The sequence below is a fragment of the Gossypium hirsutum genome, chromosome D09 (assembly GCF_007990345.1).
Source record: "Gossypium hirsutum isolate 1008001.06 chromosome D09, Gossypium_hirsutum_v2.1, whole genome shotgun sequence".
Lineage (NCBI taxonomy): Eukaryota > Viridiplantae > Streptophyta > Magnoliopsida > Malvales > Malvaceae > Gossypium > Gossypium hirsutum.
Window position 1 is genome coordinate 43,613,652 of NC_053445.1, and position 11,994 is coordinate 43,625,645.

The window sequence follows — 11,994 nt, forward strand, 5'->3', positions numbered from 1 at the left end:
CAAATGACCTTATCGTCGTTGCGGTGTCGCTCCTTAGAGCTTACTGATTGTCGTTGTGGTGTTGCTCTACGAAACTTAATAACTGTCAATATCATTTTATCTCATATCAACCTTGATGCTCGAACACCAAAGTGTCCCCCAGAGTTTCGCCCATTACGGTTTGCTCCTAGCAATCCCGGATGGTGGAATCGTAATAGAATTTCAATTTCTTTTTTCCATATTCCTCTGCCTATTCCTTCACTTAGCATCCTAATATTGATGCTCGAACACTATAGTGTCCCCTCTGCAAGGCTCGGAGCTTCGTTTATCACGGTTTGCACTCAGCAATACCGTATTGCTGTATTTAATAGAACCACCCTTTTTCCCATCCTAACTTCATCTAGCTTGTCGATGATTCCCTTCCATATTTCATAGACATTACATACAAATTCATAAACTACGATACAATGGCAGATACTCATAACTTACTCATTCTTAAACAACCAAGCATTTTCAGGCAACAGAGATCATGGATTGTCATGGAATTCATTTTAGAATTGACACATACTCATGTGTTTAGCAAAGCATCCAAAGAATGAATATAGAAACTCACTTGATGCTTTTTTGCCTTATCAACGTAACTTTTTCAAATGCTAGAGCTTCCATTCTCCTAGTAGTTAAGCATGACAACCAAATCATGGGTTGAACTTAGTATTTTTAACTTAAACCTAAGTTTTCCAAAAACATGCAAAATTCCTAAAATGGTTATGAAAACCTTTAACTTTGTTTTCTAAATCTCATGTGTACAAAAGGACTAAGAACCTTGCCAGCTTCAGAGATTCTCTACTTTTTTGACTCAAACCCCATGATTTTTGCTCTATGCAAAGCTTCTCATAACTATCTATTCTTGGAAGCAATCAAAGAAGAATATGGAGAAAAAAATTGAAATAGAAAATGAGAAGAATTCTCTCCTCGGGAAGTCATGTCCCCGGCTATTTATAGCTATTCCTGCACGGTCTTCAGCCATGTAAAATATCTTCGTTTACAATTATTTTGTCTCCCACTAATGAACCAGCTGGTTTTAATCCAGCCGAACCAAACTTATATTTCAGCCACATCAAAAAATATTTCCTTGGGCATATTGAAAGATTATAGATGAAAAGGTGGACAATCCAAGAGGATCCACATCTATAACATTAAAAGCTCCAACATTGTCTACTTGGGAGAGACCAATAATGGCAAATACGAGATTAGAATTGGAGATCTTTGATGGAACGAGTCATTTCGATATGTGGCAATGTGAGGTTCTAGATGCTCTTTCAGCAAGGTCTAGACATTACCATTGATAGAATGAAATAAGATGAAATAAGAGGTATGTTTTCTCAAAGAAGAATTCTGCGAATAAGTTGTGGTTGGCACTAGAAGAAATTTTTTGAAGAAAAACAGTAAGAATAAGCTCCACATGAAGAAAATGTTGTTTCAATTCACTTATGTTCTAGGTGCCACTATGAATGATACCCAAACCCACCAATACTACCTTTGACAGGAATTAATATTACTTCTTTTACAATGGTGATGTCTTTATTGTCGTTTCTCCATTTCTAGTTGTTGCTTATTTTTCTTAAGACACATTATATTAGTATTCATCTAATTATTAGTAGAATTTTTAGTGTCACTCAACCATAAAAAGTTTTAAAATGGTCATATAACTATTCAGTTTTAACTTTTTTTTATGACTAATTGGCTAACGGTGACAGTTTTTAAAATTGGCATAATAATAACTTTAACACTCAATATTTATAAATTATGTCAGTTTAGTCTTGATTCTAAAACAGTTAGTCCTCAACATTTACAAATTGTGTAAATAATTTTTTTTAGTTTTTTTGTAGTTTTTTTTGGGACATTGAGAGTTAATTTTAAAAGAATGAAAAATGATAGAAATATATTATTTTGAAATCTTGAGTGTTTGCATTTTTTGTATGTTTTCGATTAAATTTAATTGATATTTTTTTTTAGCTTTTTAGGTGAAATGGTCACAAAGAAAAGAATAAATGCACACACACAAAAAAATCAAATTAAACAATATGTAAGTGCAGAGGGGTAGATTTTTTAGAATTAAGATTAAATTGACACAATGTATAAATGTTGAGGGTTACAATTGCTATTATGTCGATTTAAAAAGCTGGCACCACTAGCCTACTAGCTACTTATGACTAAAAAAGACAAAATTGAAGAATTGAAGAATCATTTTATAATTTTTTATAATTAAATGACTAATTTTTTTTATTAATAGTTAGGTAACTAGTAGTTTGTCATTTTTCTTAATTGCTTGTGGAGATTTTCTAAGATGCAGCTATAGTATGGAATGACCAATCAATTTATAATCCTTATAAGCTTTTGATTATGAAATATGGAGTTTATTTGTTTTAAAAAAAATATGATCGTTCAATTTAAAATTCCCGTAAACTTGTGAGTGAATTACATTAATAAAATTTGAACATCGATCATTAAAAGTGTCAATAAACAACTTTAACCTCTCTTCTTTTATACGTTTCAGAAAAAACACTATTTTTTATTAGATCATAATAATTATCTCGCAAAAAATTTAACTACTAAAATAGAAAAATAGAGAGAAAGAAACACTAACAATTTAGGCAATACTCCGTAACTTTACCAATATGGCGACTTATTGCTGATAAATCAACAAGACACCGAAGAAACTTTATTTTATGGCGAAAAGGTGGTGGGTTAGTTTTTGTCATCAAATGGGCCAATTTCACAATTGCCTGCGGCGCCATGGCTGCTGCTTTCACCACCAAAAAACCTTAAAGGGTTCCCTCCAATATCACTTGCAGGAGAACTGCTTTCCAGTGGTCCTAACGGGTATTGTCCCGGCCCCATATCATTGTCAAAAGGCCCAATATTGTCGCCTTTAAGCAGATCGTCTCTAAGAGGCTCAAATGGTGGCAGTTCCGGGTTAGTAGTACGAACACTTGAGGAGCTATCATAACCAAATGGAGGCATTGACGGCCTCGGTTCTATAGCAGCACTCGAGCTGCAGCCGTAAGAGAATCCTGTCAGCCCTGACTCAGGTGCAATTCTTGAGCTGCCACCATGAGAGGGTCTTGGCTGCTAGAGACTTGAGCTGCCAACGCCGCCAAGAGAATATCCTGGCAACTTCACGTGATCCCCGGTAGCAACAGCAAAGAGGTTATGATATGTATTGGCAATCTACAATCTTTGACTTTTCAAAGATATTTGTGTCAGAGATTTGGCACCGAAAATCTAAGCATTTAAGGCATAGATTTTTGGGTTGAAATTTGGCTTGGGATAATTGTAATTTTGGTCCTTAATTGTATAGAGACTTTGCAAGTTAATCCTTGAGCTTCAACTATAAATAGGCCTAGCTATTTCTCATTTTCACCATCCCACAAATGCCATTCTCTACTTAAGGCATTCTTCTCTCTCCTTATTTGTAAATTTTCACTTGTATTTTGGAGTGAAATATATTTGGTAGTACCCGAGGACGTAGGCAAAATTTGTTGACCCTCGTTAAAATTCTAGTGTTCTTTATTGTTTATTTTGCATATTTTGTGAGTGTGATTGTAGTGATTTATTGTGCTATTAAATTACGATAGAGGGATATTCTGGCTAGGAAAGATCTGGTACTTAAGCAATCCTCGTGATCCACCTCTCTTTCCTGGGAATTGAACTTAGTGTGATTTTTTAGTACAATAATTTTACTCTTTTACACGCTTCCGCGCAACAATTGGTATCAGAGCTAGATTCGTACTTGGAGAATACGACAGTTTATGATACTATACGTATACAGTATTGTTTATCCACGGTACTATTCACGTAGACGGTACTATTTACGTATACAGTAGTTGGGATCGAGGAGAAGAATGGCAGAAGTATCGTCATCAACAAAGACTACCGTGACCAATGCAAAATTTGAAGTAGAGAAATTTGATGGTACCAATAATTTTGGTATGTGGCAATGTGAGATCGTAGTTGTCTTATGTTAGCAAGAGTTGGATATAGCTCTTGAAGAAAAACCTGACAAGATGGATGACAAGGAGTGGGCCAAGATCAATAGACAGGCCTGTGGTACAATCCGCCTATGTTTGGCCAAAGAGCAGAAGTACTCTGTCATGAGGGAGACATCAGCGAAGAAGTTGTGGGATACATTGGAAGAAAAGTTTCTAACGAAAAGTCTTGAAAATAGGCTTTATATGAAAAAGAAACTTTTTCGATTCACGTATGCACCCGGTATGTCGATGAATGACTATGTGAACTCATTCAATAAAATTTTTGCAGACTTGCTAAATTTGGATGAGAAATTTGAAGATGAAGACAAGGCATTATTGTTGTTGAATTCTCTTTCCGATGAATATGATCATCTTACCACCACATTGCTTCATGGGAAGGACACGATTACATTTGATGCAGTCTACAGCGCGTTGTATAGATCTGAGACTTGAAAGAAAGATAAAAGAGATCACAGAGATACAACTACAGAAGTCTTAGCAGTAAGAGGTCGTTCACATAGCAACAAACCTGGTAGAAGGGGCAAGTCCAAAGAGAGACCCGCCAAAGATGAATGTGCTTTTTGTCGTGAGAAAGGGCACTGGAAAAAGAATTATCCTAAGTTACAAAAGGGCAAGGCTATTTCTGATGCATGTATAGCGGAGCATGATGAGGAGTCAGACTTTAGCTTGGTTGATATGGCAATGACATGTCATACGAATGAGTGGATCTTGGATTCGGGATGTAATTACCATATGTGTCCTAATAAGGATTGGTTTTCTAGTCCTGAAGAATTAGAAGGTGGAGTTGTTTTTATGGGCAATGATAGTGCTTTGAAGACAATGGGAGTAGGTACAATCAAATTGAAGAATCATGACGGCTCAATCCAAGTCTTGACAGATGTTCGTTATGTACCTAGCTTGAAGAAAAATCTCATCTCATTAGGGGCCCTAGAATTTAAAGGGCTCACTGTCACTTTGAGAGATAGATTACTAAAGGTAGTAGCTGGGGTATTGACGGTGATGAAAGGCACTAGAAGAAATAACTTGTACTATTTAAATGAAAGTACAGTTATTGGATCAACATCAACAGCTTCTGTGAAAGATGCAGATTCAGAGGCTACAAGGTTATGGCATAGGCGATTGGGACATGCTGGTGAAAACGCTTTGCAGACTTTGGCGAAGCAAGGCTTGTTGAAAGGTGCAAATTCTTGCAAATTGGAATTCTGTGAACATTGTGTTCTGGGCAAGCAGACGAGGGTAAAATTTGGTTTAGCAATTCACAGTACGGAAGGAATTCTGGACTATGTTCACAGTGACGTGTGGGGACCTACCAAAGTGGCTTCTTTGGGAGGTATGCACTATATTGTTACTTTTGTTGATGATTATTCAAGAAAAGTATGGGTGTATCTAATTAAAAGAAAAAGTGAAGTTTTGGATGCATTTCTGAAGTGGAAAAAGATGGTAGAGACTCAGACTGGTCGGAAGGTCAAACGACTTCGATCAGATAATGGTACTGAGTATAAAAATGATCTATTTCTACAAGTATGTCAAGATGAGGGCATTGTGCGACACTTCACTGTTCAGGATACACCACAGCAGAATGGGGTGGCAGAACGTATGAATCGGACTATACTGGAGAAAGTTCGATGTATGTTGTCCAATGCTGGATTGGGCAAGGAATTTTGGGCTGAGGCAGTTACATATGCGTGCCATCTAATTAACCGGTTGCCATCAGCTGCAATAGATGGAAAAACTCCTATGGAGATGTGGACTGGTAAACCTGCTACTGATTATGATTCTTTACATGTTTTTGGTTCCACTGCATATTATCATGTAAAAGAATCTAAGTTAGACCCAAGAGCAAAGAAAACATTATTCATGGGTATAACTGGTGGAGTAAAAGGATACCGTCTCTGGTGTCCTGATACAAGGAAGATTCTTTTCAGTAGAGATGTGACTTTTGATGAATCAACCATGATGAAGAACAAAGATTCACAAAAGGATGACAAAACCAGTGGCGCTTTGCAGCAGGTGGAGCTTGAAAAGGTTAATGATGATCCAACTAATACTGAGGGAACAAATGATGAAGAAGTTTCTACCTAAGAACTTCCACAGCAACAAGATTCAATTGCATATAGGAGGCCAAAAAGAGAGATTCGTAAGCCTGCTCGCTTTGATGATATAGTGGCCTATGCACTTCCAATTGCGGATGATGATGTCCCTTCTACTTACACAGAAGCAATAAGTAACCCTGATGGTATAAAGTGGAAGCAAGCTATGAATGAAGAAATGCAGTCTCTTCATAAAAATAGGACTTGGGAGTTGGTCACACTGCCCAAGGGAAAGAAGACAATTGGATACAAATGGGTATATGCAAAGAAGGAAGGATTTCCTGGTAAAAATAAAATTCGATACAAGGCTAGATTGGTAGCAAAGGGTTACGCTCAGAAAGAAGGAATAGACTACAATGAAGTGTTTTCTCCAGTTGTGAAGCATTCGTCTATTCGAATTTTGCTAGTATTGGTTGCGCAATATGACCTTGAACTAGTTCAGCTTGATGTGAAGACGGCTTTTTTACACGGTGATTTGGAAGAGGAAATCTATATGACTCAGCCTGATGGATTCAAGGTTGCTGATAAAGAAAATTGGGTTTGCAAACTGACGAAGTCGCTTTATGGATTGAAACAATCTTCGAGGCAGTGGTACAAGCGATTTGATCAGTTCATAAAATGGCAAAGGTACACAAGAAGTAAATTTGATCATTGCGTGTATTTTCAGAAGCTACAAGTAGGAACTTTCATATACTTGCTCTTATATGTTGATGATATGCTGATAGCATCTAAGAGCAAAGTTGAGATTGAGAGATTGAAGACTCAACTCAATCTTGAATTTGAGATGAAAGATCTAGGTGAACCTAAGAAGATTCTTGGCATGGAAATATGTAGAGATAGAGCTCAAGGCAGAGTTAGCTTGTCTCAGAAGCAGTATTTGAAGAAAGTACTACAGCAGTTTGGCATGAACGAGCAGACCAAAACTGTAAGTACCCCGTTGGCTTCTCATTTCAAGCTTTCTGCACAACTATCTCCTTTGATGAATACGGAACAAAAATACATGTTACAAGTTCCGTATTCTAATGCAGTGGGTAGCTTGATGTATGCAATGGTGTGTACAAGACCCGACATTTCACAGGCAGTTAGTATAGTGAGCAGGTATATGCATAATCCTGGAAAAGGACATTGGCAAGCTGTAAAATGGATTCTACGGTATATTCTGAAGACCGTGGATGTTGGATTACTGTTCAAGCAGGATACTACACTTGGTAAAGGTGTTATTGGGTACGTTGATTCTGACTATGCCAGTGATTTGGACAAACGAAGATCAACCACCGGTTATGTGTTTACACTTGCTGGAGGACCTATAAGTTGGAAGTCTACACTGCAGTCTACAGTTGCGTTGTCAACCACAGAAGCCGAATACATGGCTGTAACAGAGGCTGTAAAAGAAGCTATTTGGTTACAAGGTATGGTTAAAACCTTGGGATTGGTTCAGGAGCATATTGACGTGTATTGTGATAGTCAAAGTGCTATTCATTTAGCAAAGAATCAAGTCTATCATGCACGTACAAAGCATATCGACGTATGATTCCATTTTGTGCGGGAAATTATTGATGAGGGGAAAATTCATCTTCAGAAGATCAAGACTGTAGATAATCCCGCAGATATGATGACCAAGGTGGTAACAACAATCAAGTTCGAACATTGTTTGAACTTGATCAATATCTTGCAAGTTTAACAGTTGAAGAAGGCACTATCAAGTATTGTTGTCAAAGGCAAAAAGAATTGTGTGAAGATAAGATTATCCTAATCAAATCTTCAAGGTGGAGATTATTGGCAATCTACAATCTTTGACTTTTCAAAGATATTTGTGTCAGAGATTTGGCACCGAAAATCTAAGCATTTAAGGCATAGATTTTTGGGTTGAAATTTGGCTTGGAATAATTGCAATTTTGGTCCCTAATTGTATAGAGACTTTGCAAGTTAATCCTTGAGCTTCAACTATAAATAGGCCTAGCCATTTCTCATTTTCACCATCCCACAAATGCCATTCTCTACTTAAGGCATTCTTCTCTCTCCTTATTTGTAAATTTTCATTTGTATTTTGGAGTGAAATATATTTGGTAGTGCCCGATGATGTAGGCAAAATTTGTTGAACCTCGTTAAAATTCTAGTGTTCTTTATTGTTTATTTTGCATATTTTGTGAGTGTGATTGTAGTGATTTATTGTGCTATTAAATTACGATAGAGGGATATTCTGGCTAGGAAAGATCTGGTACTTAAGCGATCCTCGTGATCCACCTCTCTTTCTTGGGAATTGAACTTAGTGTGATTTTTTAGTACAATAATTTTACTCTTTTACACGCTTCCGCGCAACAATATGTTAAGCCCATCTCCCTCCGTATGCTACTGCTAGCTTCACCTCTAATATAATTGGTGTTAGTATTGGAGTTTAACCGATCCTTCCAGGGAAAACCCTCAGAGGTGTCTTTGTCTCCAACACCTGCATTAGCAATGCCAATAGTTTGACAGACTGCAGGTGCACGGCCTTGGGGTGGTGGTGGTGGTAAAGGAGCATCTCCTTGAGTGAGACCAACAGATGAAGAAGGAAATTGTTCATAAAATTCCATAAGTTTCCTTATGTCTGTCCTCATTGTTGCCCCATACCAAATTAAATCATCCAGTTCATTAACGTTAAAGTCATCTGGCATCTTGCCTTGTTCGATTTGAAGCATGAGCTGCCCCACCTTCATTTCCTTGTTTTTCCTGTTTTGCTTCCTGAGTTGGTCTTGCGACTTGGAAATCATATCTTTGTAGTAGGTCTCCAAGTTCATCGATCTCTTCATGCTTTCTACCTCGGAAACTTCATTGAACTTCCGTAGCAGTCGTTCCACCTCTTCACGCGATGGCCACACTATTGGCTCCTGTTCGTTTCAACTGTATATTACAATGCCACCTTCTACACCACATAGAGTGGTCAACTCCGTCACTTTCTTCACCAGCCGTTGCCTCCTTTTCGTCAGGCTTGCTCTTCGGGCACTGCTATTTTCTATCTAAGCAAGCTTAACCTTCTTTCTTGCCATTGCTATTGCTAGTTTTGCAAGCTTAACAGTTTCTGATTGTTTGCCAACTAGTGCTCTCTCTCTTGCTCTCAAACTGTTTCTAACGGAGGGTGAAGGAAAGAATTGGGTTGCTTGAAACGAGTGGCGAATAAGGCATTTATACAGTGAGTGAGTACAAGGCAAAACGGTGAGTTTCAAGGCTAAATCATTTGGAGACTCAAAGAACACTAAGGCATATTTATAATAGCTAACGAAATCCACTTGTCAAAGATTTTGTATATAAATGATGGTAATCTTTGTTAATTATGGCAATATAAATCACCATTTGGATTTGGTTAACCTTAAAACATCTATTTATTCATTATGGTAAAGAAATAATATTGTGTTTAAAAATCAAATTTATTTGTCTAATTCTTATAATAAACTTAGAAAAAGAAAATTCATATATGTGTCAATTTTTAATGACAAAATTATATTATCATATTTGAAAAGTAAATTATTATAAATAAAAAGGAAATTCAACCATTATTTAATTGCGATATTCTTTGTTTATTTAATTCATAACAAAAAAATATCAATAGTTGAATCAAACATGTATCATTCATTATGAATATCATACCTTTTTTTTACATCCGTTGTACCAAATGGGCATTAATGTTTACATAACTAAGAGCTTGTTTTTAAAATAAGCTCGTCTCCATTATAAGTAACATTGTGTGTTTCATTATACAATTATGAAATTTATCTTGTAAGAATAAAAAATATTAAAATTACTAATTTAAATTTAAATTTAGATTTAAATTTATAATAATCAAAAGTATACATATTTAATATAGTAACTCCTAATATATATTTGACAAATCATAAATTAGAGAAATCATCGGTTTTCTATATAATCTGTGATGAATTTTAGTGTAATATAAAAAACTTTTCATGGCATATTAATTTAATTTCAAATGTAATTTAATAGTAATTTTGGACTGTAGATGTTATATATATATATGTAGACATGTAGAAATTATAATAAAAATAATATATATATATATATAATAGAATGTTAGCTAATTATTGACAGTGGTGTAGATTTTTATTTATGACTTAAATACCTCAACTTTTTTCACAAACAAATTAAATTTGTGTTTTTGAAATCCATCAAATATTTCGTTATTATTTCACTAAAATTGAAGGAAATTTGGATGAAAATTTCATGGGACACAATGATATTCATGGTAACTTCTATTCGAATTTTAGGTAAATAAATAAATTTATAAGAATTTCGAAAAAAAACTTTTAAAAAATGGAGATGCAAATAATAAAATTTTATTTACCTGTGAGAAAAACTCTTAAATTTTAATAAAATTTAGAATCAAATGTAACAAATATATAGATACAAAATATATCTATCGTTTTGACATCTCAAATATATAGCTAATAATTTAGATTTCAAAATAAGGAATTGTATTTAATATTATATTTGAAAGGAAAGTCGAGTTCCTATATATAAAATTTTTATTGTGACCATTTCCATATATAGAATTCTTATTTTGACCATTTCCATTTATAGGATTGACGGCTAAGAAAAATCAGGTGGAAACCATGCATGCATGTAACCAACCACCCTATGTGTTAAAATTAAACATTATGCCATATTGCTTTATAAGATGTGTTTGGAAAGTTTTTGTCCAACGGCTACACCAATCAAAATTAGGCGTTTAGGGGCATTTTGGTCTAAAAATTAGGGTTGAAATCTACTATATAAAGTCACTCTTTTTTTTTAAGGAATATAAAGTCACTCTTTGCTGAATGAAAATGGGACTCTTTTGCTTAGGTTTTTTGTCATCTTTTCCCTCGGTTTTATGTTAGGCTTAGGTTTTTTCTTTTCTTTTTCTTTTCATTTTTAGTTTAGGTTCTTTTTTTTTTTTAGGTTAGATTTTAATTTTGTTGTTTACTTTCTACTTTATTGCTAAAGATTTTGTAAACAATGATGGACAAACTCTTGAGCTTCAATGAAACTTCATCAATTGAATAAACATTTTCTTAAACCCTTTGTTTTCACCTTATGCTTACAATATGTTTGATAAAATGCTTATTAGGAATTTGAGTTTGAGCATGTGCTAAATTTGTTGGATGGTTGGTTGATTGATTTTTTTGTTATCTTAAGTTAAGTCTATGTCTATTCTTGATTGATTGGTTGTTCGATTATATAGAAATACTTAATATGTTAGAGTTGACGCCTCTAGCGAAATACTTGGATAAATGAGACTGAGAGGAGAGTTTATCCTTATATAGTTTGATATAATCGTGTCGAGTAGTGAGAATGAAAGGTAATCTATATGCCTAGGTGAGACCGAGAGGTAATCTTAGGTGGTATCTTTTAGTCTAGGATAAGACCAAGAGGAGATTCCTAACTAAGAGTGACCACCAATATAACCAGTATAGGTTAATTAGTTTAATTAGCACTCAACTAATCAATCGACCATCGTTTAATCATTTACATTATCTAAAATATTAGGAAGAAAGTTTAGCTTAGTTAGTTCAATTAATAGTTTAATTTTAGTTTGTAAACAATTTTATTTGGACTTGCATTAATAATTTCCAACTCGATTAGACCAGTAATTGCTTAACTTGTAATTAACTTAATAAACACATTTATCCACTTGGCAATCCTTTGGGTTCGAACCTTGGGATACTCGAGTATCCCATTGACACTACAAATATTACAACTGACACTATATGCTTGGGGTTAAAATAAAACTTTTTTAAATATTTTTTATATTTTTTTTGTTTTTATGCGCACGTGTGAAGTAACCCATTGTTTTCAAAATAACCATCAAACACCAATTCACAACAGCCTAATCAAGTGACCAT